Genomic DNA, 16,497 nt, shown 5'->3' with positions numbered 1-16,497 from the left:
GTCCCTCTGTTACTTTGAGTCAGTGTGAGCAACAAGCCAACAGCATAACAGACACGTTAAACATGTTTACTTTTTGTAATGTGTGTTTGTGAGAGAGCAGAGCAGGGCCTGCTGACTTTTATCAGTAAACTAAATTTTTTTTCCTCAAGACAAAGAATCACATTAACACTATAAATATACCACCACAAGTAATACTACTAACTTAAGCAAATGTGCAGGATTTTATCATCAAAATGTATATTAATTACTAAAAGTCAAAGTAGTCATGTATGAAAATGCTCGCTTTTCTATTTAATCAATGTAGGTTGTTAAATCATATATTACATTTAAATGTAATTTCTTTCTAAGTCCATACAGAGACATTTAATCACAGTTTAATCACAAACAATCAAACAAACACGGAGAAATGTGGTTTTCCCTGGACAGAAGGAGAATGTAACAATGTAGTCTGAATAGATAGATAAATATATAGCTTTCATCTTTAATCTTCTTGTTTAGAAATACACCAACAGTTAAAAAAATTCTACCCCCAAATCATGAGAGTAAGGTCTACCTTCAATGATCTGAATTTTGTTTAAGCTTGTTTGCTTGTCAGTACAGTTCAGGCTGCTAGCAGTCGGTGAGAGCAATGGCAGCTTTTCGTGCCGTTCGCCTAGCTCCGTCTAAAGGCAATTAGCCACATTAGCTTTTCATGATCACAATGGCGGCTTTTCGCGCTGTTCGCCTAGCTCCGTCTAAAGGCAGTTAGCATCGTTAGCTTTTTAGCTCGGCTTAATGTTCTTGTATAGAAACAAACCTACTGTAAAATCAACAGAAAGTAATATCTAGCTTCAATAATCTCACTTTTGTTAAGGATGTATTCATATCTGTGATTGAGAGAATGCGAGACTGGCTTTTAATTCCTTGACGTCCTCATGAAGATGTTCAAGTATATCAAGTCTGTTGTTTATGGATTCCAGTAAACTGACCTCGATGGATGTGACCTTGGTGGTACCGATAGCGGGGGCAGTCTCTGGCAGAGGTGGGCGTATCGATCTGAGTATCGATACCAAGGTGAGTATCGGAATCAAATCGATACTAGCGTGATGAGATCGATACTTTCGTCACAGTTTCTCTTCAATACGTCTAGTAAATTACTCGAATTTACTCAGAGTTCATGCGAGCGTAGTTTCTCTCTAAATCTGTCTGTGTAAACAGCGCACCTCTCTCTCTCTGCCGCTCACACCTTCCCCCTCCCAGCTTTGTCAGAGAGCGGAGAGTCAGAGCACTGACTGAGAAAGAAAGGATTTTCTCTAAGGTGGGACAGTTAATAACTTAGAGAAGAAGTGCAATAAAAGGGAAGAATGTAAACATGTTACTGTTCCTGAACAAAAACCTTTAAATCTGTTATCAACATGGGAACAGAGCCAAAAGAGCACCTCAAGGGATACTTCCTTGGAGGGCTTTGTGCGTAAAGAGCCAAAGGTTACAAGCCACTTGTAGTTTACACCTGATTTGCACTACTGACTTTATTTTTCACACATATATGCGTGCAATGGAAGGTTTTTTTTTGTGTGTTGTTTATATTGTTATATTTATTACATTGTTGCTTTTGTTTACTTATTTTGCACTACTGACTTTGTTACTTTATTACTATTTTTCACAAATATTTGCATGCAATGGAAGGTATTTTTTGTGGCGGTGTTGACATTGTTATATTTATATTTTTGTTACATTGTTATATTTATAATTTTTGTTACATTGTTGCTTTTTTGTTATTTTGCACGAGTGACTTTTTTCTGAAACAATTTTGTGTAGCAGAAGATAAGGAAATTTTATTATTAATATACTGTTACATTGTTTTATATTGTTGTAGTTAGTTAATAAAAAAAACATTATTTGCCTAAAATCTTTGTCCTGTGTTTTGTCATACTCAATCAACTAAAAAAGGCAAAAAAAAAAAAAAAAATCACAAAATTATTCAATGATCATAACATTTCAAGTAAAAAGTAATCGCTGATACTAGCCCTGTATTTACTTGGTATCGGATCGATACCCAAATTCCCAGTATCGTCCACCCCTAGTCTCTGGAGCCTCGTCTGTCTCATGCCTCTTTTCCACCAAATCAGTTCCAGGGCTGGGTCGGGGCCAGCGCTGGTGCTGGTTCACAACTCGTTCAACTTGCAAGCCAGCTGAGAACCAGTTTGCTTTTCCATAGCTCGCGGTGCTAAAGGAAGCCACGTCATTACGTCGCTGTATACGTCAGTTACGTCGTTGTATACGTCATTACGTCGCTGTATACGTTAGTTACGTCGCTACATTTGCATAAACCTTGGCGCGAATATCGAAGCAAAAACAACACGGAAGAAGCAACAACAACAACAACAATAATAATAATGGATGACTTCGCGTTTGTACAGCTGCTGCTTCTCGGCACTTAAAAATGGCGATCTTTCGCGGTCTTGTTATTGGTCTTAACAACTCCGCCCCCCCCGCTGACGTAAGCGGTTCTTTCCTCTGGCCCAGCAGAGAGAGTTGGTGCTAGCCTGGAACCGTTTTTTCTGGCCCCAGAGCCAGTTCGTCAGTGGAAACAGAAAACCCGGTTCCAAACTAAGCACTGGCCCCGAATCAGCCCTGGAACTGCTTTGGTGGAAAAGGGGCATCAGTTGACCAGTCGCGTGTTGGGCGTTTCTTGCTGGGTTCAGATGTCATAGTGTCCGGAATGAAGAAGTGGCCGTCGGAAAAGGTAAACAGATTGTCTGGTTCTTGTTGAGAGGTAATAACCAGTTTAAACAGAAGGAAGAGAATATTCCTGTAATCCTGTGTTTACAAACGGTATTGAGCGCGCCGCCATGTTGAATCTCACCCAAAGTCTCGCGATAGACTCAGTGTAACATCGTCACCTCAAATTAAAAGCCAGTCTCGCATTCTCTCAATCACAGATCAACACACTCGTATTAGAAAACAGTGAACTAAAAGGAAATGTCACAAACTTATCCAACCAGGTAACTCATCTCACTAGTGAAAATAGAATCATGAAAGAAAAAAATACTAGACCTCCAATGCCGCAGCATGCGCGACAACCTCATTTTTTCAGGAATCCCACTATCAACAACTATACCTGATGATCCTGAGAAAGCTGTGAAAGAATTCATGTAGTCATCTCTGAAAATCCCATCAGAGGCAGTCAACAGGATTACCTTTCATCGAGTCCACCGTCTCACTTCCAAAGACAATAAAAAGCTACCTCCAATAATAGCCAACTTCAAACACTACAAGCACAAAGAACTTATTAAAAGCAAAGGAAAAGAACTGAAAGGCACATCATATGAACTAAACGACCAATTCCCACGAGAAATCCAGGAAAGAAGAGCCCTCTTGCCTATAATGAAACAACTCAGGCAAGAAGGTAAACGAGCGACACTGTCTGTCGACAAGCTTTATGTGAATGGAACACTCTACCGCGACCGCAATATCACCACCTGGTTATAGCAGCTCATACCCCACGCCAATATCTATCTTGATTGTAATTTTGTCACCATTCTCTCCCCCTAACTTATGGCCCTTTTCCACTACCCTTTTTCAGCTCACTTCAGCTCGCTTCAGCTCACTTCAGCCCGACACGGCTCGCGTTTCGACTACCAAAAACCAGCACGACTCAGCTCGTTTCAGCCCTGCTTAGCCCCTAAAACTCGCACCGTTTTGGAGTGGGGCTGAAGCGAGCCAAACCGTGCCGACTGAGGCTGGGGGTGTGAGCAGACACTCCCCTGTGCACTGATTGGTGAGGAGGAGTGTCCTCACATGCCCACACATGCCCCGCGAACGCGCTGGGATCTGTAAACACCGCAAACCCGGAAGGAGAATAATTATGAATTACGAGAATTTCTGAAGCCTTATGCGCCTCGCCTCATCTATACGCTCTTGCCAGTATCTGTCCGCGTTGTCGGTGACAACAAGCCACAGCACCAAGACCAGCCACACTAACGACTCCATGTCCTCCATGTTTATTGTTTACTATTCGGGTCGTGAGACTACCGCTTAAAAGCTCACTGAATCAGTGACATACAGAGCATCGTGGACGAGTTCGCGGAGCGCAAGGCTCGTCGTATGCCCTTCAAATAATGCGCGCAGTAGGCTATTGATGTTTTATTATGAGCCATGTACAGTATGTCGCCGAATGTTTTTTTTGTTTCTGAGTTACATGTTCGTTTGAAGGACTTAATGTACAAAATAACATAGTTGCACCCCGGAGTGTTGAAATTGGTAAGCACAGTGCATTCAGTGAGGTTTGCACCGCCCTCCTTTTATTTCTGACTCTTCCTGTCACCGTTGCAACCTCTGAGCGCTCATTCGTATGCCCTTCAAATAATGTGCGCAGTATAGGCTATTGATGTTTTATTATGAGCCATGTACAGTATCCTAATGTTTTTTGTTTCTGAGTTACATGTTCGTTTGAAGGACTTGATGTACTAAATAACATAGTTGCACCCGGTAGTGTTGAAATTGGTAAACACCGCAGTTGCGGACATTTTGTAGCCTAAAATGATGTTATGATAAGCTTTAATAAAGGGCCCGGTCATTTGCCCCGCCCCCGGCCCGGCTCTGACTTGTTCCGCTACTGTCACTGATGTCACTGTTTGCGCTGCTTAACGACATCACATGACGTCCACCCACTTTCGCTAACTCCACCCAATGTGTCCACCCACTTCCAGCCAGCACGGTTCAGCGCGGTTGTAGTCGAAATGCAACTCCAACAGCCCCGCTCAGCCCGACTCAGCTCGACTCGGCACGGCACGGCTCAGCCGCGTTTGTAGTGGAAAAGCGGCATTACTGTACTGGCTCTGATGCATCGAACTCTGTCTCCACATCTTTTTCTCTTTCTAGGCCTCTCTCTCTTCCTTTGGTTCACTCCATCTAATTTTTTTTCTCTCAATGTTCAGTGTATTTCAATGTGTTGTATCTTTATAAGTTGGCTCGTATGTCCTGTCTATTTTTGTTCAATACACTACCGTTCAAAAGTTTGGGGTCACCCAGACAATTCATGGAAAACACGAAAAAGTCACTTTTATTTACCACCATAAGTTGTAAAATGAATAGAAAATATAGTCAAGACATTTTTCTGGCCATTTTGAGCATTTAATCGACCCCACAAACGTGATGCTCCAGAAACTCAATCTGCTCAAAGGAAGGTCAGTTTTATAGCTTCTCTAAAGAGCTAAACTGTTTTCAGCTGTGCTAACATGATTGTACAAGGGTTTTCTAATCATCCATTAGCCTTCTGAGGCAATGAGCAAACACATTGTACCATTAGAACACTGGAGTGAGAGTTGCTGGAAATGGGCCTCTATACACCTATGGAGATATTGCACCAAAAACCAGACATTTGCAGCTAGAATAGTCATTTACCACATTAGCAATGTATAAAATGCATTTCTGATTAGTTTAAAGTGATCTTCATTGAAAAGAACAGTGCTTTTCTTTCAAAAATAAGGAAATTTCAAAGTGATCCCAAACTTTTGAACGGTAGTGTATGTCTACAGGCTGAATTTCAATAATCTCACTTTTGTTAAAGATGTACTATTCATATTACCACAGTTAGCTCCATTAGCTTTTCTTGACAACAATGGCAGCTGTTTGTGCTCCGCTCAAAGGCAATTAGCTCCGTTAGCGTTTTAGCTCGGCTTAATGTTCTCGTATAGAAACAAACCAACCGTAAAATCACCAGAGAGTAATATCTAGCTTCAATAATCTCACTTTTGTTAAAGATGTATTCATATTACCACAGTTAGCACTGTTATAGCTTTTGGTTTGGCTAAAAAAAAAGCTGACTGCGTTAGCTTTTACCGCAGCTAAATATGCTTTTATATAAACACATCGACCATAAATAATTAAATACATTTCCAGAATAACAACAGAACAATATCTAGCTTCAATGATTTCACTTTTCTTTTACAATTTACATTTTCAGTATGCTAATATCTGTTAGCTATAAGAAATAAACCGTACACTTGCTATGATGCCATGATGACACTTGCTATGATGCTACGATGAAATTTTGGCAACTACCGTTGCCAAAATTTCATTTTTTGCCTCATCCTGTCTTTCTTCCATAATGAAATGTTGGTGACTTGCTATGATGCTACAATGCTAAAATGATGCCATGATAAAATTTTGGTGACGAGTGTAGGGTGACCAGACGTCCCGGTTTTACCGGGACAGTCCCGATTTGGGGTTGTGTGTCCCGAGTCCCGACAAAAGTCTGTCGGGACACGGATATGTCCCGGTTTTCGCCACTCGCGACGTTTGCGACTGAGCAGCATGGGAATCATTAGCGGAGAAATGTCTGCATTTACTATTTTGATGAATTGACCGATGTGGCAGCGGGGGCGTGGTCAAGCGTCGGTCTGTGACCGGAGGGCGGAGTCAGGGAAGGTAAGTGGCAGAATCACTACACCTGATGTGAATTAATGTGTTTGTGTGTCTTCCCCAGTGATCGCGCCCTATATAAGGAGAGACAGTGAGCTCTCTCCCCAGCCAGACGACTGGAGTGGGTGCGTTGGCTGGGAGAGTTAAAAGTTTGCTGAAAAGTGAAAATAAAAAGAGTTTTGTGAACTCAGTTCTGACCTGCCATCCTTCTGTGCTCCACCCACCCATACAGACTATCACAGTGGTGCTGAAACCCGGAACCGAGCACAGAAGGACGGCAGGCCAGAACTGAGTTCACAAAACTCTTTATTTTCACTTTTCAGCAAACTTTTAACTCTCCCAGCCAACGCACCCACTCCAGTCGTCTGGTTGGGGCGAGAGCTCTCTCTCTCTCTCCTTATACAGGGCGCGGTCACTGGGGAAGACACACAAACACATTAATTCACATCAGGTGTAGTGATTCTGCCACTTACCTTCCCTGACTCCGCGGTCACAGACCGACGCTTGACCACGCCCTCACTGCCACAACAGGAATCACAAACTTTCCTGGTTACTGCCCCCTGGCCCTGTGGCATGGGTGTTTATTTAGCCACATTATTCCAGACAACAGAACGTGTTGCCATGCAACAATAAAATAAACATTAACTGGCGCGAATGTTCTTTGTCTAGCAGCAGTAATGCCGCAGCAATTATGCCGAAAAGAAAATGTACCTTTTCCAAAGATTTACAGGGCACCTACCCCTTCCTCCGAGAGGTGCAGAACAATGCGCACGAAGCCTACTGCACACACTGTAAGTGCTTTGTTCTTGTACTGAGTTGGGTAGCCTATGTTGCAAATGCTGTGCGCTCCTGTGGGGGCTTTCCTCGGGCTGTTGCCTCTCTCCTCCTTTATTGCTGTTTTGTTTGAGTGTATATTCTCAAATCACTTGTCTCTTTTTTGTTTCTGTTTAACATACCATTCTGACAGTTTGGCCATATTGCTGTGTTGAACAGCTTGTTGCACCTTCCATTAAAGTGTTCACTTTTGTACACATCTTCTTGCTTTATTCATTCAGTTGTGGGGAATGGTTAGTAAGGTTGATTCTGACCTAGGCTATATTGAGGTCACATATCTACTTTTTAAGTTCATGCTATAGTGCAGGGGTGGCCAACCAGTTGGAGACCAAGAGCTACATTTTTTACTGTGTTACCGCAAAGAGCCACATCACACACATGGGCACACGAACATCACCCATCCCTTCCTCTCTCTCTCTCTCTCTCTCACACACACACCTCTGCTCAGCCAGATTAATAGTAAATGTCACACACCAACATATTTACTCCTACAGTACTAAGACCACAGGCTGAGGCCAGTCATTTTTAACAATGAACATTGTGTGCACTTATTATGCATGCTGCTTAGTGGGACTCATGGCATTACCAAAAAAAAAAAAAGCCACACCATACACATGACCGCACATGAACATCGCCCCCCCCCCCCCCCCCCCGCTCTCCCTCACAGACACACACGCTCACACACCTCTGCTCAGCCAGATTAATAGTAAATGTCACACGCCAACATGAGAGAAATTTACTCCTTCAGTCAGTACTAATACCACAGGCCAGTCATTTACAGCAATCAATATTGTGTGCACTTACTATGCATGTTGCTTAGTGGGACTTCTGACATTCCTTGCCTTGAACAATCCTCTTCAAATCTGGCTTGTATTCCGTCGTTGCCACTCGAAGCAGTTCTTTCACATGGGTGTCAGTCAGAACAGAACGATGCTTTGACTTCACGTGTTTCATGGTAGAGAACACAGACTCGCAGACGTATGTTGACCCAAACATTGACAGTATCTTAAGTGCAGCCCGTTTCACATTCGGGTATTTTTCCAATGGCACACTTTTCCAAAACTCAATGGTGCCTTCCCTCAAAACAGGTTTCAGTTGGTCTTCCTCACGAAGATCGATCATCTCCAACTCAGCCGCAGCCTCATCTGTGACTAGCGGGGCTTTCAAACAGTCCATCTCTGCATTGAATGGGTCGACGAGGAACGTAACCTGTGGCCTTTTCAGTTGTATATCACGGAACCGGGTTACAAAGCTTTCGTGCAGGTTTTCAATTAGTGTTGCATATCTGGCTCCTTGCTTATTCAGGGAGGTGGGAAGCTTTGAAATGAGCTAATGACGACTGACATATAAGGCAGAATGGCTTGCCATTACGTTCAACAAAAAAGTATAAACTCCCCCACTCTGTTAAAAATGTCCTATGTTCGTCTTCATATTTTCGTTTTGCTGTGCATTTTTTCATTGCCATTTTGAGAGGCTACTTGACACAAGATACACCTTGCCCAAAAACTTAGCGATTATCTCACGCACATGCGCATTTGACATGACCTGAAAATACCGTAATATACCCAAGCAAAGCGAAGAGGCATTTGACGAAAATACCATACTGAACTCAAGCAAAACGCACACGCAAATAAAAAAAAAAAGCACAAACACAAACTTCGATATGAACATAAGAGCCGCATGACACCAGGCAAAGAGCCGCGGGTTGGCCACCCAAGCTATAGTGCATACAATTTTAGAGATATAGCCTACATGTGCATATGCATTCTTCTTGGTGTTCTCACAAACAGGTGAAATAAATCAGTTTAAATTTGGCCTATGGACATAGCCTGGCCTATTCTCAGCCATTACAAAATCTGTTGTCTGACCATAATTTAACTGATCTGTATACCACTATGCTACTAGATAACAAAATGCCTGTTTATTTTATTTCATGTGAGATGTTGATAAATGTGAGCTTCAACAAAATGATAAGAGCACCTCTCTGAGTGTCACGTTTACGTAAAAAAAAAAAAAAAAGTGTGCGTGCACGAGCATGGTCGCGCGCAAAAGTGTCCCGGTTTCAGACTAGGGAAATCTGGTCACCCTAGACTAGTGTCGCCAAAATTTCAGCATAGCATCGTCATAGCATCATTTTAGCATTGTAGCATCATAGCATAGACAATTCCCCTGTGGGAAATCGTGAGAGTGATGCAGTGGCCGTAGCAGTCGCTATTGCAGGAGTTGTACTGTACTGTGTGAATGTGTGACTTGCTATGATGCTACGATGCTATGATCATGTGTGTGTTTGAGAGAGAGAGCAGCCCCTCCCCCATCTGCTCCCTGACTGGAGCTCGTTGCCTTGGTGACGGTGCTCAGGTGGAGGCAGAGAAGACATAATATCACAGGCACAGAGAGCATTTTCTCAGATTTCTTCTCCTCGAATAATGGCGATTTACACGAAAACTAAAAGAGATTTCCACAACATTCTTTCACATTGAGCGCTACAAGGGTCTCATGAACACACTGATATAATTTTTTTGTCCCTAGTGTAAAAAATGTGGACAATAGAGCGAGTTGAAAACAACTGACATTTCTGATTTTGTAGTAAAAGCGCTGCCAGGTTTATAATGGGAGTCGATTGGGCAGCGCGCCTGTCCTCTCCTTACTTTCAGGCTTCTCATTCAAAAACTGTAAATCCTATCGTTTAGGTAGACACATTGTGTGACAGGGTATCTGTACATTTTTCAAGTACAAATTTAAAGACTTTTAAGACCTTTTCAAGACCTCTAAATGGAAAAATTAAGACTGTACCTTGACAAAGAAAATGGTAAATACGACAACTTAAGAGTGACTTTTTTTAAGAACAGCCCACTTCAGGAAACTCACCATCTCAGAATTTAATCACAATTTGTTATTATAGAGTCTAGGGATAGGAATAGAAAATTTTACTAACCTTGACCAGATTAACCCCTTCCCGGCCGGATGGGCCACGCCCAAAATTTGGAGGTCCGACCACGGGTATGACATTCATGTTGGTTTAAATTGAATATTCTCAAAGATCCCATGATTCTGATTGCTTTTTCTGAGAGAGCATATGGGTGATCTATAAATTGCTTCCAAAAAATTTGTGGGGGTGCGAAGCGTATCCACACTAGCGCCACCTACATTTGGCACGGACGACTATCTGGCTACCTAGAATTAAGGCTCCAAATAAAATATGCAACTATATCCCAAGGATTTTTTTGTTGTTTTCTACTGCTGCATATGTAAGTAAGCTAAATCAAATGAAAAAAAAAAAATAATGGGACTAGTGAGAATAATTTAGAAAATCTAATAAAAAATAATGAAAATCCTTGCCGACACCCTACTTCGGGCCACGCCCACAAAAATATTCTCATTATCCCATACAAACAACTAGTTCTAAAAGTTGAACCAAAAGGTAGGCTATCTATTCCAAATAGAAAATTTGTGGGTAACATTGTTGGTAGGCTAATATTAACACATTTATAAGCTTGATTTTCCATCTTCGCCCATGGCATTTTGACCCCTAAACTGTACCTAGATGTGGATAAACTGATCTATGATACTAGAAGTTTTATTGGAATTGTATTTTCTGACTTCTTTTCTGCTATTTATAAAATATTTTAGATGTTATTGTACTTCACAAAAATACATGCACTTACTGAAAGTGTAATGATATTTAAATTTTCACCAACTAGGTATCTTGTAACACAGCAACATTGAGGCCTTATCAAAGTGACAAAAATTTTCTGCTTCTCAGCTTGAAAAAGATCACTTTATGGTCACTGAAATTTTAGCCAATTTATCATTGAAAGAGGTCTTAAAATGGGTTCGAGTCATATTATAGATCTCATGAACACTACTATACATGTTGGTATCCTAGACAAAGGAATAGCATTGTAGTGCTCCAAATGACGTTACAACGTAGTCTTGCCTACGATACGCAGTTTGCAGACTAGAAGAACACTGGTATTTTGCATTGTGTAAGCCCAAGTAGCTGTGTGGGTAAGTTTTCTCTTTACACTTCAATTTGGTTTCATAATAATTGATGGAAAATTGATTTATGCCTGTCATCAATTTGTTTTCTTCTGTCTCTCTTTCAAACTTTCAAAAAAAAAAATCATTGACAAAATATCAAAAACAATATATCAAAACCTACCATTCAGATTAGTGTTCAGAAGTTGCATCCTTTTCTAGGGTTAAAATGGAAAGGTGCATCTTCCGTGATGGCAAATTTGAAAAATGCAGTTTATCGTCAACAAAGCCAAAGGATGTTCCAACTGAAGTTTCTAACATGGCTTACTCTGTTGCATCTCATGGGTCTAACTTAAAAATAGACTTAGAAGGGACAACTGAAGTTGAACTGATAATGAACAGAGCCCGTCAAATAAGCTATAAAGATGATGACATAATTTGTCCAAAACACAGACTTCAGCTTGGAATTTATTGGAAATCTGGAAAAGCATGTCAACATCCAAACCATCCTTCAAATAAAAAGGTTAAGTCATCTTCACTCCGTTCTGGAACTGTGTCCATTTGTAATCAGTTAGACATTCCAATTGGCTCACCAATATGTACTTCTTGTCGCAAGGACCCTCATCAGTGCAAAAAAGTTCTGAAAACTCCTGAACATCAACGACGACCTAAACTAAAACAGACAAGTACTCCTGTAAATGAGTCTGTGCATGATATCGATGGCATTCCACTTGCTATATCCATTAGTGCAATGGGATCAAATAGTGATGTTGACTCTGACATTTCAGATTTGGATGCATCCTACCGTTTTGAGGCCAGTGACTCTTTGAATGACATTTTACCAGTTATAAACTCAAACTTAACACCAGTAAAATCTCAAGGAATAATGCCTCTAGAACAAATGGGAGATCGTCGTAGAAATGCCCTTATAAACAAGTATAAGAAATGTGCACTACAATGCTATTCCTTTGTCTAGGATACCAACATATATAGTAGTGTGCATGAGATCTATAATATGACTCGAACCCATTTTAAGACCTCTTTCAATGATAAATTGGCTAAAATTTCAGTGACCATGAAGTGATCTTTTTCAAGCTGAGAAGCAGAAAATTTTTGTCACTTTGATAAGGCCTCAATGTTGCTGTGTTACAAGATACCTAGTTGGTGAAAATTTAAATATCATTACACTTTCAGTAAGTGTATGTATTTTTGTGAAAGACAATAACATCTAAAATATTTTATAAATAGCAGAAAAGTCGTCAGAAAATACAATTCCAATAAAACTTCTAGTATCATAGATCAGTTTATCCACATCTAGGTACAGTTTAGGGGTCAAAATGCCATGGGCGAAGATGGAAAATCAAGCTTATAAATGTGTTAATATTAGCCTACCAACAATGTTACCCACAAATTTTCTATTTGGAATAGATAGACTACCTTTTGGTTCAACTTTTAGAACTAGTTGTTTGTATGGGATAGTGAGAATATTTTTGTGGGCGTGGCCCGAAGTAGGGTGTCGGCAAGGATTTTCATTATTTTTTATTAGATTTTCTAAATTATTCTCACTAGTCCCATTGTTTTCTCATTTGATTTAGCTTACTTACATATGCAGCAGTAGAAACCAAAAAAAAAAAAATCCTTGGGATATAGTTGCATATTTTATTTGGAGCCTTAATTCTAGGTAGCCAGATAGTCGTCCGTGCCAAATGTAGGTGGCGCTAGTGTGGATACGCTTCGCACCCCCACAAATTTTTTGGAAGCAATTTATAGATCACCCATATGCTCTCTCAGAAAAAGCAATCAGAATCATGGGATCTTTGAGAATATTCAATTTAAACCAACATGAATGTCATACCCGTGGTCGGACCTCCAAATTTTGGGCGTGGCCCATCCGGCCGGGAAGGGGTTAATCTGGTCAAGGTTAGTAAAATTTTCTATTCCTATCCCTAGACTCTATAATAACAAATTGTGATTAAATTCTGAGATGGTGAGTTTCCTGAATATGCTCTTTTTGGGCTTTCTTAGAAAAAGTCACTCTTAAAACTTTTCTGCAATAGTTTTTTTACGAACCTTAAGAAGAATGCACACAATTGGTGAACAACAGGGTGCATCAATGGCAACTGTTAGACATGCAAACAGCTGAAGCAAAGTCGTGTGTTCTGGGCCTGCAGAACTACTGTAGCAGCAAGGAGAAGACTGGTGTTTACTGGAGAAAACACCATGAATCATTTCAAAAACGAAAACAATAAACGGCAAGTAGAACCAGCTGAACAACTTTAGCCGGCATTATTTCAATCCCCAAAGATTATCTTTGATAATGTGTGATTGTGTCCGACAGCAAAATCAGTCTGAGTGTGGTACAGTATACAGCTGGCTGAGGAAGTTCTCGAGTATCTTCTGCATTATAGCAGGTAACAGCATAAACCTGTTTATGCAGTCATACAATCATCAGAGCGTTACATTAAACACAGAAAAACAACTGTCACCTTTCATAACAATTATCAATATTAATCAATGTGTTGTAATAACTGGAAACTAATTATCATCAGTGCAATTGTTATATCAATGTTCATTATTCAAAAATAATCATTAATTATCTATAATCCATGAATAATTGTTTGTATTACTACTACTACTACTACTAATAATAATAATAATAATAATAATAAATACTTTTTTAATAATAATTTTTTAAAAAATTAACTCAATTTTATAACATTTTAATAATCACTACTTATTAGCTATATTAATTAATAGCGTAGCAATTATTATAATTCAGTATTATTACTACTTAATAAGCAGTGATTATCAAAATGTAATTTAATAATAAGTAGTAATTATCATCATCTACTAAATTATACTAATAAATAATAAGTAGTGATTATTAAAATGCTATAAAATTGAGTTATAAGATTAGTTAAAATTATTAAAAAAGTAGTTATTATTAGTAGTAGTAGTGATACAATTATTCATGAATTATAGATAATTTGTTTTTAATAGTGAACATTGATAACAACTGAACTTATAATAATAACATTAACAAGTATTATTATTAGTATTATTGTTTATTATTAGTAGTACAGCTATTTTATATCAATGTTCACTATTTAAAAAAAATTATCTATAATCCATGAGTGTTTGTATTCTACCAATTACTACTTTTTAATAATTATTTGTAATAATTTTTAATAACTTAATTTTATAACATTTAATAATCCCTAGTACTTATTAATCACTAATTCATAAATAGTAATGATTAATAATCAATAATTACTATTACTACTAATTATTATTAGTGGTTGTTAATATTATTCTTATTATATTAAAAACACTGTTGTACAACCCTGATTCCAAAAAAGTTGGGACAAAGTACAAATTGTAAATAAAAACGGAATGCAATAATTTACAAATCTCAAAAGCTGATATTGTATTCACAATAGAACATAGACAACATATCAAATGTCGAAAGTGAGACATTTTGAAATTTCATGACAGCAACACATCTCAAAAAAGTTGGGACAGGGGCAATAAGAGGCTGGAAAAGTTAAAGGTACAAAAAAGGAACAGCTGGAGGACCAAATTGCAACTCATTAGGTCAATTGGCAATAGGTCATTAACATGACTGGGTATAAAAAGAGCATCTTGGAGTGGCAGTGGCTCTCAGAAGTAAAGATGGGAAGAGAATCACCAATCCCCCTAATTCTGCGCCGACAAATAGTGCAGCAATGTCAGAAAGGAGTTCGACAGTGTAAAATTGCAAAGAGTTTGAACATATCATCTACAGTGCATAATATCAAAAGATTCAGAGAACCTGGAAGAATCTGTGCGTAAGGGTCAAGGCCGGAAAACCATACTGGGTGCCCGTGATCTTCGGGTCCTTAGACGGCACTGCATCACATACAGGCATGCTTCTGTATTGGAAATCACAAAATGGGCTCAGGAATATTTCCAGAGAACATTATCTGTGAACACAATTCACCGTGCCATCCGCCGTTGCCAGCTAAAACTCTATAGTTCACAGAAGAAGCCGTATCTAAACATGATCCAGAAGCGCAGACGTCTTCTCTGGGCCAAGGCTCATTTAAAATGGACTGTGGCAAAGTGGAAAACTGTTCTGTGGTCAGACGAATCAAAATTTGAAGCTCTTTATGGAAATCAGGGATGCCGTGTCATTCGGACTAAAGAGGAGAAGGACGACCCAAGTTGTTATCAGCGCTCAGTTCAGAAGCCTGCATCTCTGATGGTATGGGGTTGCATTAGTGCGTGTGGCATGGGCAGCTTACACATCTGGAAAGACACCATCAATGCTGAAAGGTATATCCAGGTTCTAGAGCAACATATGCTCCCATCCAGACGACGTCTCTTTCAGGGAAGACCTTGCATTTTCCAACATGACAAGGCCAAACCACATACTGCATCAATTACAGCATCATGGCTGCGTAGAAGAAGGGTCCGGGTACTGAACTGGTCAGCCTGCAGTCCAGATCTTTCACCCATAGAAAACATTTGGCGCATCATAAAACGGAAGATACGACAAAAAAGACCTAAGACAGTTGAGCAACTAGAATCCTACATTAGACAAGAATGGGTTAACATTCCTATCCCTAAACTTGAGCAACTTGTCTCCTCAGTCCCCAGACGTTTACAGATTGCTGTAAAGAGAAAAGGGGATGTCTCACAGTGGTAAACATGGCCTTGTCCCAACTTTGAGATGTGTTGTTGTCATGAAATTTAAAATCACCTAATTTTTCTCTTTAAATGATACATTTTCTCAGTTTAAACATTTGATATGTCATCTATGTTCTATTCTGAATAAAATTTGGAATTTTGAAACTTCCACATCATTGCATTCCGTTTTTATTTACAATTTGTACTTTGTCCCAACTTTTTTGGAATCGGGGTTGTAAACGATAAGTAATAAAACTAAAAAACTTTTTGTACAAATTATTTATATTGTACTATATTTAGAATTATTGTATTTTCTGGAGTTCTTTTTAATTGAGTTTTGAAATAAAGGTTGTTTATATATTTATATTAAACTTAGTACAATAAACAATGTTAATTATGTAAAAAAATGATAATCATTATTATTAGTAGTAGTAGTAGTATTTCCTATAAGTCCCAGTTTCCACCTGACTCTTGTGCGCATGCGCGAACCCCCCTGCGTTTCACTCCGGAGTGCTTGACCTCTAACACGCGCGCCTCGTGTCCGTGAAAAGCCAGTTTCCCAGTCTGCCGTGTCCCCAGCGCTGCGGTACCGTCTTTAAACACATTTGTGCG

General features: G+C 39.5%; 1 protein-coding gene across 1 annotated transcript in view; it reads right to left on the bottom strand.

Moving 5' to 3' along the window:
• LOC132901310 (zinc finger protein 850-like) overlaps window positions 1-16,497 on the bottom strand; it is an 808,362-nt gene that overhangs the window by 784,739 nt on the left and 7,126 nt on the right. The gene's annotated exons all lie outside the window — the stretch shown is intronic.

Source organism: Neoarius graeffei, chromosome 17 (assembly GCF_027579695.1).
Source record: "Neoarius graeffei isolate fNeoGra1 chromosome 17, fNeoGra1.pri, whole genome shotgun sequence".
Classification (NCBI taxonomy): domain Eukaryota; kingdom Metazoa; phylum Chordata; class Actinopteri; order Siluriformes; family Ariidae; genus Neoarius; species Neoarius graeffei.
This window is presented reverse-complemented; position numbering and strand designations above follow the sequence as displayed.